At 46.9% G+C, this 13565-nt stretch overlaps 1 long non-coding RNA gene across 1 annotated transcript; it reads left to right on the top strand.

Moving 5' to 3' along the window:
- Positions 1-10204: 10204 nt before the first annotated feature.
- LOC146784469 (uncharacterized) lies at positions 10205-10870 on the top strand. The gene is made up of 3 exons (XR_014970557.1): positions 10205-10288; positions 10385-10471; positions 10796-10870. It is a non-coding gene; the product is annotated as an uncharacterized LOC146784469 (long non-coding RNA).
- The last annotated feature ends 2695 nt before the right edge of the window (positions 10871-13565 follow it).

The raw sequence follows: 13565 nt of genomic DNA, 5'->3' as shown, positions 1-13565 counted from the left end.
TTCCTGGTTGTGTACGTGCGTTTTGAGCATGTGTACGGTGTGTACATGGGCCATTTGGTTGTGCGGTGCTGGCCTTGTGTGTGGCTTGGTACGACTCGTACATGCGGTTGTGATGTTGGGGCCTGGGGTGCGCTCCGTACTTAGGAGGTTGTGTTGGGGGTGCGACTCTGACGTACTGGGGTGTGGGTACACGGTGGTACGACACGTACAGGGGTGTGGGTAGGACTCGAACGTACTGGGGTGTACATACACGGGTGGGGGTTCGACACGTACAGGGGTGTGGGTAGGACTCGAACGTACTGGGGTGTACATACACGGTGGGGGTTAGACACGTACAGGGGTGTGGGTAGGACTCGAACGTACTGGGGTGTACATACACGGGTGGGGGTTAGACACGTACAGGGGTGTGGGTAGGACTCGAACGTACTGGGGTGTACATACACGGGTGGGGGTTCGACACGTACAGGGATGTGGGTAGGACTCGAACGTACTGGGGTGTACATACACGGGTGGGGGTTAGACACGTACAGGGGTGTGGGTAGGACTCGAACGTACTGGGGTGTACATACACGGGTGGGGGTTAGACACGTACAGGGGTGTGGGTAGGACTCGAACGTACTGGGGTGTACATACACGGGTGGGGGTTAGACACGTACAGGGGTGTGGGTAGGACTCGAACGTACTGGGGTGTACATACACGGGTGGGGGTTCGACACGTCCAGGGGTGTGGGTAGGACTCGAACGTACTGAGGTGAGGGTACACGGTGGTACGACACATACAGGGGTGTGGGTAGGACTCGAACGTACTGGGGTGTATATACACGGTTGGGGGTTCGACACGTCCAGGGGTGTGGGTAGGACTCGAACGTACTGGGGTGAGGGTACACGGTGGTACGACACATACAGGGGTGTGGGTAGGACTCGAACGTACTGGGGTGTACATACACGGGTGGGGGTTCGACACGTCCAGGGGTGTGGGTAGGACTCGAACGTACTGGGGTGTGGGTACACGGTGGTACGACACGTACAGGGGTGTGGGTAGGACTCGAACGTACTGGGGTGTACATACACGGGTGGGGGTTCGACACATACAGGGGTGTGGGTAGGACTCGAACGTACTGGGGTGTACATACCCCCGTGTATGTACACCCGAGTACGAGTCGAACCCCCCCGTGTATGTACACCCGAGTACGTGTCGAACTGTACGTGTCGGGGGTACGCACCGTACATACACGGGTGGGGGTACGACTCGAACGTACACGGGTGTACATACACGGGGGGGTTCGACTCGTACTCGGGTGTACATACACGGGGGGTTCGACACGTACAGTTCGACACGTACTCGGGTGTACATACACAGGGGGTTCGACTCGTACTCGGGTGTACATACACGGGGGGTTCGACATGTACAGTTCGACACGTACTCGGGTGTACATACACGGGGGGGTTCGACTCGAACGTACTCGGGTGTACATACACAGGGGTACGGAGCGTACATGCGGGGGCTGGGGGGGGTACGGCGCGTACATGCGGGGGCTGAGGGGGGGTACGGCGCGTACCGGGCATCTGTTTGGACGTCTCCATGGTTGCTATTGGAGTTCGGTGCGGACGGTCTTTTAACCATACGGTTGTACATTCGGACGCCCGGGACGGATCGTGATTCCCCGGTCGGACTTCGCTTTTCACGTTTGTACGGTAAATCGTCCGAGGACGTGTCGAACACTTTTTCCGACCCGAGGACGTGTGGGGAATTATTCCCAATGCGACTCGTATGGGCTTTTTACCATGCGAATCGTGATTGCCAGTTTGTACGGCACTTGTACGATTCGTACGGTAAAAAGACCGGATACGAGTCGTACGGGAATTTTTTTTACCGGATCGTAATTGGCACCTATGTGTGATACATGTGTAAAGACTGGTAATGTCCAGAACAATGAGTTGCCAACCATCTTCCCACTCTATTCCATTGAGATGGCCCAGGAAATCCTTTGTGTCCCTGATATACGACTTAAGTTCCTGTACATGTTGTGCCAAGAAAAAGTCAATATATATCGACATATGTTCAGAGAGGCTTCCTTATGATGCCACAATGGGACTCCCTGGTGGATTCAATTGGTCCTTATTTTGGGAGATGGTAGAACGTGGGAATGGTTGGGTTCAGACATCTGAAAAATAAATATTCCTCCAAGTCCAACATGTTTCTTTTATGCCACTCAGATATTAGGGTGTGATAATTGGTAATACTTTGATGGTATTCTTTTTCTTTGATTTTCACATAACATTTAACATTCGATAACTGTCTACCTGCCTCTGCATTGTAACGTTCTCGAGTTTGGAGAACAATGTTCCCCCCTTTATTAGAGGGCTTGCATATAATGTTCGTATCATGGCTTAATTCATATAATGCCAGCTGTTTTTGCTTGGTGAAATTCTTGGTCTTTGCCAGTAGATATTTTTTCGCTTTCCGGAGGTGCATAAGATCTTTAGTATCTGCCTCTGTGAATACGTCTATAGTGTCTACTGGCATCTGAGGGAGAAATTGTGAAAGTGGTCTGAAAGGACTTTGTCCACCACATTGTGTCACATCCGCCACCGCCACTTGCTGGGTGAGGCCCATTGGTGTCTCGGGGGCACTCATAACTTCTTCATTTGTCCTCAAATATTCCAGGACCACAAGTGTACTCAGGTCTTTGCGGACAACGGCATCCATCACCTCTATAGCTTGGGTTGTCCTCTTTTTAGTAGTGGCTGGTTTCATTTTAAAATATTTATGAAGCTTGAGTTTGCGGTTGAATTTAAAAAGATGAATGCGGGTCTGGGTATATTCCAAAGTCTTTTGTGGGCAAAAGGATAAGCCCAATTTCAGAACTGATTCCTTTGTAGTCGTTAAACATTTGTCAGTCAGATTGATAATCGTAAGATTCTCTTTCTCATTTACTGCCTCCTGTTGCTCATTTTTCTGCTGCGTGTGACTGGCAGGGAGCGGTTGCCTCCAACGGCCACTGCCACCCCTCCTCGTTTTCCTGTGGCTTTTCGTTCCGGATGTCTCTCCCTGCCCCCTCTCTGCCAAGATTGACGAATAAGTTTGAACTCCTCGTGAAAAGGGATATGTTCAGTTGTTGATGTTGAATCGCCCAGGAACTCTTCACCAGATGACTATGACTTCTGATGTCTCACGTGCAGCCACAGTAGGTTGTATATTTTTACGGAGATCTTTCCGTGGATTGTCGTATTTTCGCACGAAGGTTAAAACCCTCCCCTGGTTGTAATCCTTCTCATCGCGATCAAATTTCTCTTGCTTGCATTTTTATATTTTCTGTTCATAGGCTTTCAGTCTCATTTTCATCTGATCCCTCATATCTTGAAGTTTAGTTTGGTCTTCTTCCTTCAGAAGCTCATCTTCCAATTCCTTTATGTTTACCAATGCTTTGTCCCTGTCGCTCCAGGCGAACTTTACTAGAATTTGTAGCATCCCTTTACAAGATTGGACTGCATGTTCCGCCCATTCATCCAATAACAATGGGTCCGGTGATTCATAGGCTGGCACAGTATAGATTCTTAGGCCCCTCGGGACCCTGTTGACTGTGATATAATTCTGTAATGAGGTCGCCTCCCATCATTTGCGAATTTCGCGCTCGTATATGTGTTCTAAAGATGCAAATTTGGAGGTTAAAGATGATTTCCCTTGTGTCTCCCTACTCCGGTGTTCACTACCAGTCCCGGTATCCTCTTTCTTTTTTATCATGCTTATCGCAGCTTTCTGGCGCTCTGACTCGCAGAACATGATTCTGACAATTCCTGCTGCAATGAAACCCCGAAGCTTCACAATGATAATGATGCTGCTCCCCCTCGTCCTGATGCTACGGTAATTTCTTGAAAGGTGTGCCACTGGCACCTTACCGGGACCTCTCCTGCTTGCTTTAATCCTGCAGGTACGTACATACGCTCGTCCTCACGGTCTCCTTTCAGCTCATTCTCACTCGAAACCACAGCACCGGTGCTCCGAGTAATTATTTATACCAGTTCCACAAAGTACCAACTCGGTGCACTCTCGGACAGGTGCCGATGTTTACCGGCATACATCGAGAAAGGCTGTTGCCGAAACGTGTCTGTGCCTGTGGTTCTAAAATAAATCTCAAGAACCTGCCCCCGTGAGTGCTATTTTCTTGGCATACTTTCCAGGAGATTTTAGGAATGAAAAAAATATATATATAACGTCTCTGAAACCTATGGTTTTTTCAGTGAATTTCAAAGCTTTTTTAAATGCTAATTTCTAACTATAACATCTCTGAAACCTATGTTTTTTTTCAGTGAATATATATATATACATACATATATAATCATGTGATCAAAGCTCCCCGGAGCCGAAACGTGTAATGGCTGACAGAGTTTGGAGATAATAAACTAGATTCTGCGCATCTAGCTGTGGTCAGTGCTCCATTTTTGTTGAATCGACATAGCCGCTGTGCAGTGGAGTTGTCTGGACATATATGAACATATATATAATCTGCATATCTATATAAATACAAATATAAATGCATGCCTACATATACATATATGCACACATATGCATGTTATGTACATGAAAGTTTAAAAAACACTAATAAAAGCAAAGCTAAAAAGCCACCTAATTACAAACAGAATTGCTTTAACTTAATCGCTCACCAGGGAAGTCTGCTGCTGGTATTCAAAGTGCATGTTTCAGTATGCATGTCAGAATGTTTTAATGAAAGAGAAGAGGATTTGAGAAGTCAAAATGTGCCCTAATTTTTCTTTCTGCGGCACTAATCATAATTTCTATGGCAAAATGAACCCCCTCATTTTGTTCCTTTGCAAATTAAATGTTTTACGTGTTACCACTTTATTCCAATCAAGATGGCTTCAGGTGTGCCATACTTTTGTCATAAGTAAGACTGTTAGCGCTCTAGTTGTTCTTAAGAACACTCTGAGACATTCTGTCATTGGGCTATACTTGGGCTACATCTGGGTGATATTTGTGCTACATTTTGGCTCTTTTATCTCTGGTGGCCATCTTGGGAGACTTATTTGTTATATGAGGTTTCGTAATTTCCTCATTTACTACAGTCTCCTCAGCAGGAAATACTTTCAGTTTTTTACTTTGATTCCATCAAGAAGGCATTCCGATGTGTCACACATTTGCCATAAATTCAGAATGTTAGCACTCTAGTTGCTCATTAGATCACTGTAGTAAAGCTACTGCTCACCAGGGAAGTCTGCTGCTGGTATTGAAAGTGCATGTTTCAGTCTGCATGTCAGACTTTTTTAATGAAATAGAAGAGGATTTGAGAAGTCACTCAAAATGTGACCTAATTTTTCTTTCTGCAGCACTAATCATACTTTCTATGCCAAAATGAACCCCCTCATTGTGTTCCTTTTTAAATTAAATGTTTTAAGAGTTACCACTTTATTCCAATCAAGATGGCTTCAGGTGTGCCATACGTTTGTCATAAGTAGGACTGTTAGCGCTCTAGTTGTTCTTTAGAACACTCTGGGAAGCTGCAGTACAACACAAAGGAATCAACTGACAGTCTCCGCCCTTGTTGGATGTACATGTTTTACTGAGAATGTCAGACTTCTTTCTCACATGACTGAGAAAGATAATGTGAATTTACAGAAAATATGCTCTCAGTTTAGCTTATAGATCACCTTCCAAACCTCTGTGGGAAAAGCATGAGAAAATAGTTTTCTCTCGAACATGATTCATGATATCCCAGCAGAAGGCTTTTTCACATGGTAAAATCACCTTAGACCACACCACAATTCCTAAAATGAGTATGGTACCATCAGCAAATGATTTATAATGTAACTAAAGTCTTGAAACCTTCTATTAACTGCAATGCTTTTTAATGAGGTGCTATCATGTATATTGGTCCCAAGATGGCTGCCAACACTTTTTGGATGAAGTGCTGACAGCCAATCAGATCTCACGATGAGATGTGTGGTTAGGCTCCGCCCAGATATATATGTGATTTTACTTTTGATCTTCTCAGGAACTACTGAACGAATTTACACCATTTAATGAAAAGGCACAAGTCTGAACTGAGGACTACCTCTTTGCCAAATTTCGTCTAATTCCGTTCAGCAGTTCAGGCTGTAGCTGCGGCTAAGGTCCTATGGGAAATTGCATGTGGAAAACACGTTTTGGGACCCCCCTTTTTTCTCGCCCCCTGCTACACGAATCATCCTGAGACTTTCAGGATAGGAGCAGACCGGAGCTGGCCAAAAGTTTTGAAAATTTTGCGAAGATTTGGCAATCGGTGAAAAAGTTATTGGGAATAGAATGTTGCAGATTTCCTATGGATAATAGATCCTAACTATAACTACCTACTGGCGACCGCCTGCAGGTAATATATATATATATATATATATATATATACTTCAATTTCTAGTTTTCTTAACACCGAACCCCGACACAGCAGGCTGGTAACATTATCACATTCTTTATTTTATGCTGTTGTTACTGTTGTAGCGCGTTTCGGCGTTTCTTGGACCTTGCGGGCCCGATGTGAGGAGGTAGACCAATGATGAAGCTTGTCACCTTCAGGTAAGTAAGGATTCTCTCCCTTATAAAGGATCACTTTCTGCATTCTTCTATTTTTTTCTTTCAATACACAATCTCTGGTTCATGAGAGACATATTTTTTATCAGTTAAGTTTACCTACACATTAATTCATGCACATACACTACCAATACAGGTACTGTTGGTGTGAGAGAGAGAGTTCGATTGTCCTGCAAATGTGTTGTGTCAGGCATCTCCAGGCAATCTGAGTACAATTTTAAGTTATTATTATTATAAACTCTTTTTATTTAAGAATTTGGCATGTAAACAATAAGGACACAGTATTTCACATGTCATCAGTATTTCACAGTGCGGTGAGACATCAAGAGTCCCTTTACCTCGGAACCATACAGTTGTCCACAGGAATATCACACTAAGTAGCATCATCAATAACATCATCACGACTCCCTGGCGGCACACATATCTCCCCCCGGAAGATTTTCCAACACCCCCATATTTGCGACCACTTCTGAAGGCATCCCCTTGAGACATATATAGGTATCTCTGTCACCATACACCAATCCATGTCCCTGGCCCAGGCAGCTATACACAGCGGGACCGGGGCCCTCCACAATTGTGCAATATTCTGCTTGGCTACTATGAAACCCAAAGTGGCCAAGATCCTTTCCTTAGCCGTAAGGTCAGTGGGGTCCCAAATGTTCAACAAAATCAATTTGATATTGCACTGTATCTTCTGCCCCATTACTTCCTCCATCATGAGAACCACCCCCTCCCAGAACTTCTGAATTTTCACACATTCCCAGATTGTATGAAGGTGCCCTCTTGGCCACAATGTCGTGCACAGCCACCGTCTTGGGCATAGCCAATATGGACCAACGAGGGTCCGGACAAATACGTCCTATGGAGGATTTTGAGCTGGACCAGTCGGAATCTGGAAGAGATGGCAACTTCACGAGGAGAAGCCACTGCGGCCCGCCATTCCTCATCCTCCAGGCCCGCAACGTCATGGTCCCATTTACCTCTAAGGCGGGTTAGGGGGTCGGTCATATTGTAAATAAATTTCTTATATATGAGTGGTATGGCTTTTTCTGGCAAGTCACCATCAAGGATCCTATCCTCTAGAGGGGAGGAATCAGGGAGGACCCTACCCTTGGGGAGAGCTGCGAGCAATGCGTGCCTGATTTGGAAGAGTACAATGTTAAGTTAATGCCTACTACTGATGAACGTAAATAAAAATGATAAATACCATATGTTTCAGCCTATTATATTAGAATTACTTATAATTTCTCTCCGTTTAATCATTTCAATAGGTGGCAGATAAGAATGTTTTGTAATTGTGCTTCTGTCTAAAGTGACAGCTTAATTAATTGAAATTAGCATAACAATATGTTGAGGTCTGGGAAAGGTAAGTAACGGTTCCAGGGAAAGGGATTAATTTAGGGTTTGGCAGACTCCCAATCCAATAACCCACAGTTTCTTTCTACCTTAAGAGATAAGGGAACCACCAGATTTTCAAGGACGGAGCTTCAGCTGGATCAGCCCTTTGACCCAGGGGCCTGTCTGCAAAAGGGCCAGTGCATGCTTCTCCTATTAAGGATGGTTAACTGTAATTGATGCTTTCTACCCAGCACCTTCACGTGACACACAAATTCCTTTGGCAGGAATCAAGAACAAGTCACTGAAGCACGGGGGTAGGACTCTCTGCATGTCAAGGACATTGATTTTTCAGAAAGAAACCTTCACTTTGGAGGTTTGTTTCTCTAAAATAAAGATGAATGAAGAGTGTGACAAAAACCATGGGTCTCAAGTGAGCATTTATGTCTGCCTAAAGTATATCCACTGCACTGGTGTCAGAGAGATCCCTGCCGGGTTGGAGTCATCACTAAATGGAGTGAGTGGTACTTCATTGACTGGGTAGGCTGGGTAGGCTGGAGGGCTGCCAGCCAAGGTCAAATGGCCCCCTGTTATTTTATTTAAGCCTCATATAGTATCAGTGCTTGGCCCTAACGAGATGTGTTGGGGGGTTTCTAGTTCTGATCTTCCTCCCCACCCTTTTCTTCTCTCCTGACATTTTAGTTGAATTTTTATCATTTGAGTAGTCCATACCTAAAAGGACTGCACTTCTTCTGTACTAGAGACCAAGGGGTAAATTCACAAGAACGTGTGCTAAACATCACCAAAAAATGCTAACGCAACTTTACACATCGCAGCCTATCGCGGGAAAATAACCCTGTGTCAATGTGGAATTCACAACACGGCGGTATCATGCGATAGTCCACTGAAAATGCGGCCAATGTCCGCGATACAACTACCTCGACGGAGATAAAAACACAAACCTCAATGCGAAAAAACATGCGATGGGCCAAAGCGCGATGAGGAAATCAGCAATAAGCAGCGCCAGGCCTGCAATACACACATGGCAGGCGGGAAAAATCACTATAAAAGTAGAAAACACACTCAAACACAAACTGACCAACACCCAAGCACCATGGAGGCAGCCTGAGCATGATCTACTGTATAAAATGTCCCTGCCAACTACTCTATATCGGGCAAACCACGCAGAAAATCAAGACTAGGATCTCGCAACACAGAAGCAGGATCCGCTGCAAAACACAAACGGCACCTCTTGTGGAACATTTTCTGGCCAAAGGACACTCTGAATCTGATTTCACATGGCAAGTGATTGACAGCCTACAACACAACCACAGAGGAGGAAATCAACAGCAAATCCTTAACCGCATGGAATGTAAATGGATTTTTAAATGCCGCTCCATTGAACAAGGACTTAACACTCTGGACGAATACAGAACCATTCTGTAACCACCTTCTGTGTTCAAATATGCCATTAACTCTTGCAACACCAGTCTCTTCTTGCCAACCCTGAGACCTCGTACATGCAATTCTGTACTCTTGTATGTAAAGCAACCCTTCTGTTTCTTATTGTACTACTTGTATATAATTGAATGTATACTAAGCGGGCAAGTATTTGAACACCTACGCTGCCTTTACTATATTGACGCTGCAATTTAGTTACTGCACCGCCCAATACCCCCTTTGGCCCTTTTGTCTTGACCCCAGACTTAAGAATTCTCAACATTGTGTGCCCAACGGTATGGAATCATGCTCCATCACAGTAACTAGTAACTCGAGCATTTCCATTCATGCTAGCGGTTTTAATTGCATACAGGCACCTCCTGAGCCTACTACCCTTGTTGGGCTTTCACACCTTGCGATCGGCGCAGCTGCAGACGCCTCGAGTAACCAATGGCAACCCTGCCCCTTAAATACCTCCCCCTCCCACTTCATGGCCAGTCGCCGCGCGTAACTACACGCACACAGGATTCGCTCCACTCCCCGTGACCCCCATTGAATGCACCGAGTGCCGCATGGATTAAGTAAGTACTATTGAAACTAAATCCCCTTCCCTCCACTTGCTCGTGGCTTTGATATCCGCCTGAAGGTAACCTCCCGCATCCTCCTCTACAGATTGAGTTCCTCGGCACCGAAAACTCGCCTCAACTCGCTGAGCAGGCATGTTTACACTCCTACCTTAAGTAAGTGTCCTCGCTCTAATTCTGGCACCGCCCCGTATTTACATGTACACACACCGTACTACGTCCCTTTAACAATAACACCCCCCCCCCTTTTTCCTCAGGCAACTTCCTCCTGATACCTGCTTGAATTAAATTTCGGCACAGACACCGCGCTTCCATTTATTGAGAAGTCCGTACCCAGTTTATTACTTCAGTAAGTGTCTTCACTACCGTAACACCACGCGGTATTCTTGCTTTAATCACCACGCGCCTTGTCCAGTTGTATCCCATAATCACTCCGTTTTCTTAGGCTATTGATTCAAATCAAGACGTTCACTACCGCGACGAACACGTTTTTACTGACGACTATCCCGTCACTCTACCGCTCATATGCTCAGTAAGTGTTCCACTTCATGCGCGCGCAATGATGTCCCAACCTCCGCCCCTAGCGCTATAATTTACTTCGTCACTATGAGCTCCGAGTCTCTAACATCATATTCTTGTAATTGCGCATTCCTTCAGGGCACTAGACTGCTCAGTTCCATGACTTTGCTGACTCTGCCAGGTTACCGATTTCTCATCTTTATGTAATTGCATCACGTTTTGGAGAACACCATGTACCGCTCATTAATTGCTTGTGATGCTTGTTACAGTTCAGGGACTAATTTATGTTTTGTACTTGTTTATTTATTTATTTTTTCTGTATTTTTTTCACATTTAGAGTTCATATGCTCACATTTTGTCCTGATGATGAACTCAAATAACTGAGTTCGAAACGCCGTCGACCCTATGCAACTCGAACCTATTTTGTACTAATCTTATTTAAAAAATGGTTCTCTATTGTTGCCAATGCGATGTTCTCTTTTAAAGACTCCACCCTCACCTGCATGTCACGCTTTCTTGTCACTAAATATGTGAGCACTTGAATTCAATCTTTGTTCAATAAATAAGTGTCATACATTGACCTCTCCTGTCCCTTGTTTCTCTATATTAAGTATCACTCTCCAATATGAGTCCTTGAACCTATACTAAATCATCTCGCCCTCCTAAGGGCTTTTCATTTCACTGGACCTTCTCAGGCCATCCCGAACCATTGTTCTCTTCCACATTGTATCACCCCAGGTTCGCATAAGGGGTACCCTTGTTCTTTAAAACACATGCACAGAGGACAAGCGCAACCGCACAAACACCCCGGACGACCAGCCTGGGACCACGGGGACAGGGAAGGGCAAGGACAAGAAGAAGAGGAAGACGAAGTTCAGTCTGCAGGAAAATAGGATCATAGTCAAGGAGATGATGGAACACCATCAACAACTGTTCGTCACCTCCAACGTGTCATTGGGCACCAAAAATGGAATATGGCGGGACATCGTGTACAAGGTGAATGCCGTCGGAGAGCACAAGAGTTCAATGGACGAGGTCAAGAGGTGAACGACTGACATCAAGCGCAAGACCAAGGAGAAACTCGCAGCCAACCAGAAGGCAGCAATGCAGACTGGAGGTGGGAGCCCAGCGCCACAGCTCGTGCTCGATTACATGGAGGAGCTGGTGTCGACAGTCATCAGTGTGGAGACTGTGGCTGGAGTCGGGGGACCGGACACTGCTCGGCAGGAGACAACACAACCGCAACAGGGTGAGTGACCACCAGGTACTGGGGGGACGGGTGGAGATGGCCACAATGGCACACATGCACAATCAAGCAGAGCACAGTGCACACCCACAATGACTCTGGGTCATGGCCCTGATGTACAATGCCATGCTGTCTGAATGTCCAACATGTACCATGCGGCTACATACATGTGGACACATTGTAATATACCATCTCCCCTTCACATTACAGGGGCACCGTCAACACCTCCTGCAGAACAGTCCTAGCCACTCTTCACTGATGACGAGGAGGACACCCCCAGCATCGACACCCAAGCCCTCCAAGACATCATTGAGATCATCCGCAACTCACCACCCACTACCCAAACCACCCAGCAGGAGGCACCCACAGCCCCGGCAGACTCCAAAGACCCCCAGGAACAACACATGGCCTTCCACCGCCGTGTGCTGGAGGGCCAGAGGGAGACGGCTGAGCAGGTGCGGGTGGGGTTCGGCAGCATGGCTACCAAACTGGACGCCATCCATGGGTGTAAAGGCCCGCTCCATGGTCTCCAACGAGCCCTGACTCACATCACTGGAGTCATGACGTAGAGAGAAGAACACCTGTCCGCTCATAGTGGCTCCAGCGATGCCAGCCGTAAGCTAGCACACATGCGGAGACTCATGGAGGACATGGTGCGAATGGAAGCGGAAAGGATGGCAGCCACCGCTGCATATCAGCGAAATGTAGCTGGGATCTACCATGCCCTGCAGATCCTCATCATGGCATTGCTGCTACAAGACGTGGCTCTGATGAATGCTGCTGCCTCCATACCATCCACATCTCCACCCCCTGGTGTGTCAGTGCCTCACAGTGCAGCAGGCGTATCTACTCCGACACCTGAGAGAGCAGACATCCGAGGACGAGGACTTGGATGGGTTTGAGTTCAGAAGGAGGCACTAGTATTCATCTCTGCCACCTGGCCTGTTTCTGCTTGGTGCCACACATGGCCCCATGACCTTCCACTGACCCCCAATACACTCCGCTGCAGTCACCTTGGACCGCGACATGGACTGCCATTTCCTGTTCGATGACCAATGACACGGCGACCAGACTGCGGACTGTACCCTTCCTCTTCCGCAATACTTGTCATTCCCGGATGGACTCCGGCTGGCCCTCCATGGGCCCATATTGTGTGGTGTGCTTGGCATGGCCCTGTACCGCTCCAGCTGCAAAACTCCACTGGATGTGCAATAAACATCCAGTAACACACTGCTGTGTCATGTCTTTCATCATTCATGTATGAATGCGTGGATGGATGTAGGGACAGTGATTTCCCTTACGTCAATGATGCTCATCTAGTGGGATGCCAGTCACAGTGTGCTGCATTGCCTATTGTGTTCCAGGTGACGTGGACACTACAACAGGGACAATCGCATTAGTCACTTCCTTGTCCGGACATGGACTGAACCACACCCAGAGCCCCCGAGTCATTGTTGCAAGCCCTGCGCTGGTCTGGCGTATGCCAGGCCAGCCCACTCTGCCTACGCTCTGAGGGGGGACCCACATAGCTACCTGTCGCAGGCGTACACGCTGGTGGTCTGCAAGTCACTGGTCTAGTTGTCAGCATGTCACGGCCACTCCCTAAGGGCATGTTTGCACACACACCACACCCATCCGGCACAGGCGTCACAGGCCATGTGACCCCGCAAATATAAGGGGCCGACAATGTCACATTCCCCTCTGCCGGTGGTGACTGAATGACGGACGCTCCACGGTTCTCAATCATAATGGGTCCATGAATTGTTGCGAACAGGGTCAGTGGCAACCGAAGCTTTGCGGCTGTCACAGGCCTACCACCACGTGGCACTGACTGGGGTTGCACAGGGTTAGTGGCACCCGA

Source organism: Triturus cristatus, chromosome 11 (genome assembly GCF_964204655.1).
Source record: "Triturus cristatus chromosome 11, aTriCri1.1, whole genome shotgun sequence".
Taxonomy (NCBI): Eukaryota; Metazoa; Chordata; class Amphibia; order Caudata; family Salamandridae; genus Triturus; species Triturus cristatus.
The sequence above is the reverse complement of the archived record's forward strand: the minus strand, read 5'-3'. Positions and strand labels throughout refer to the sequence as shown.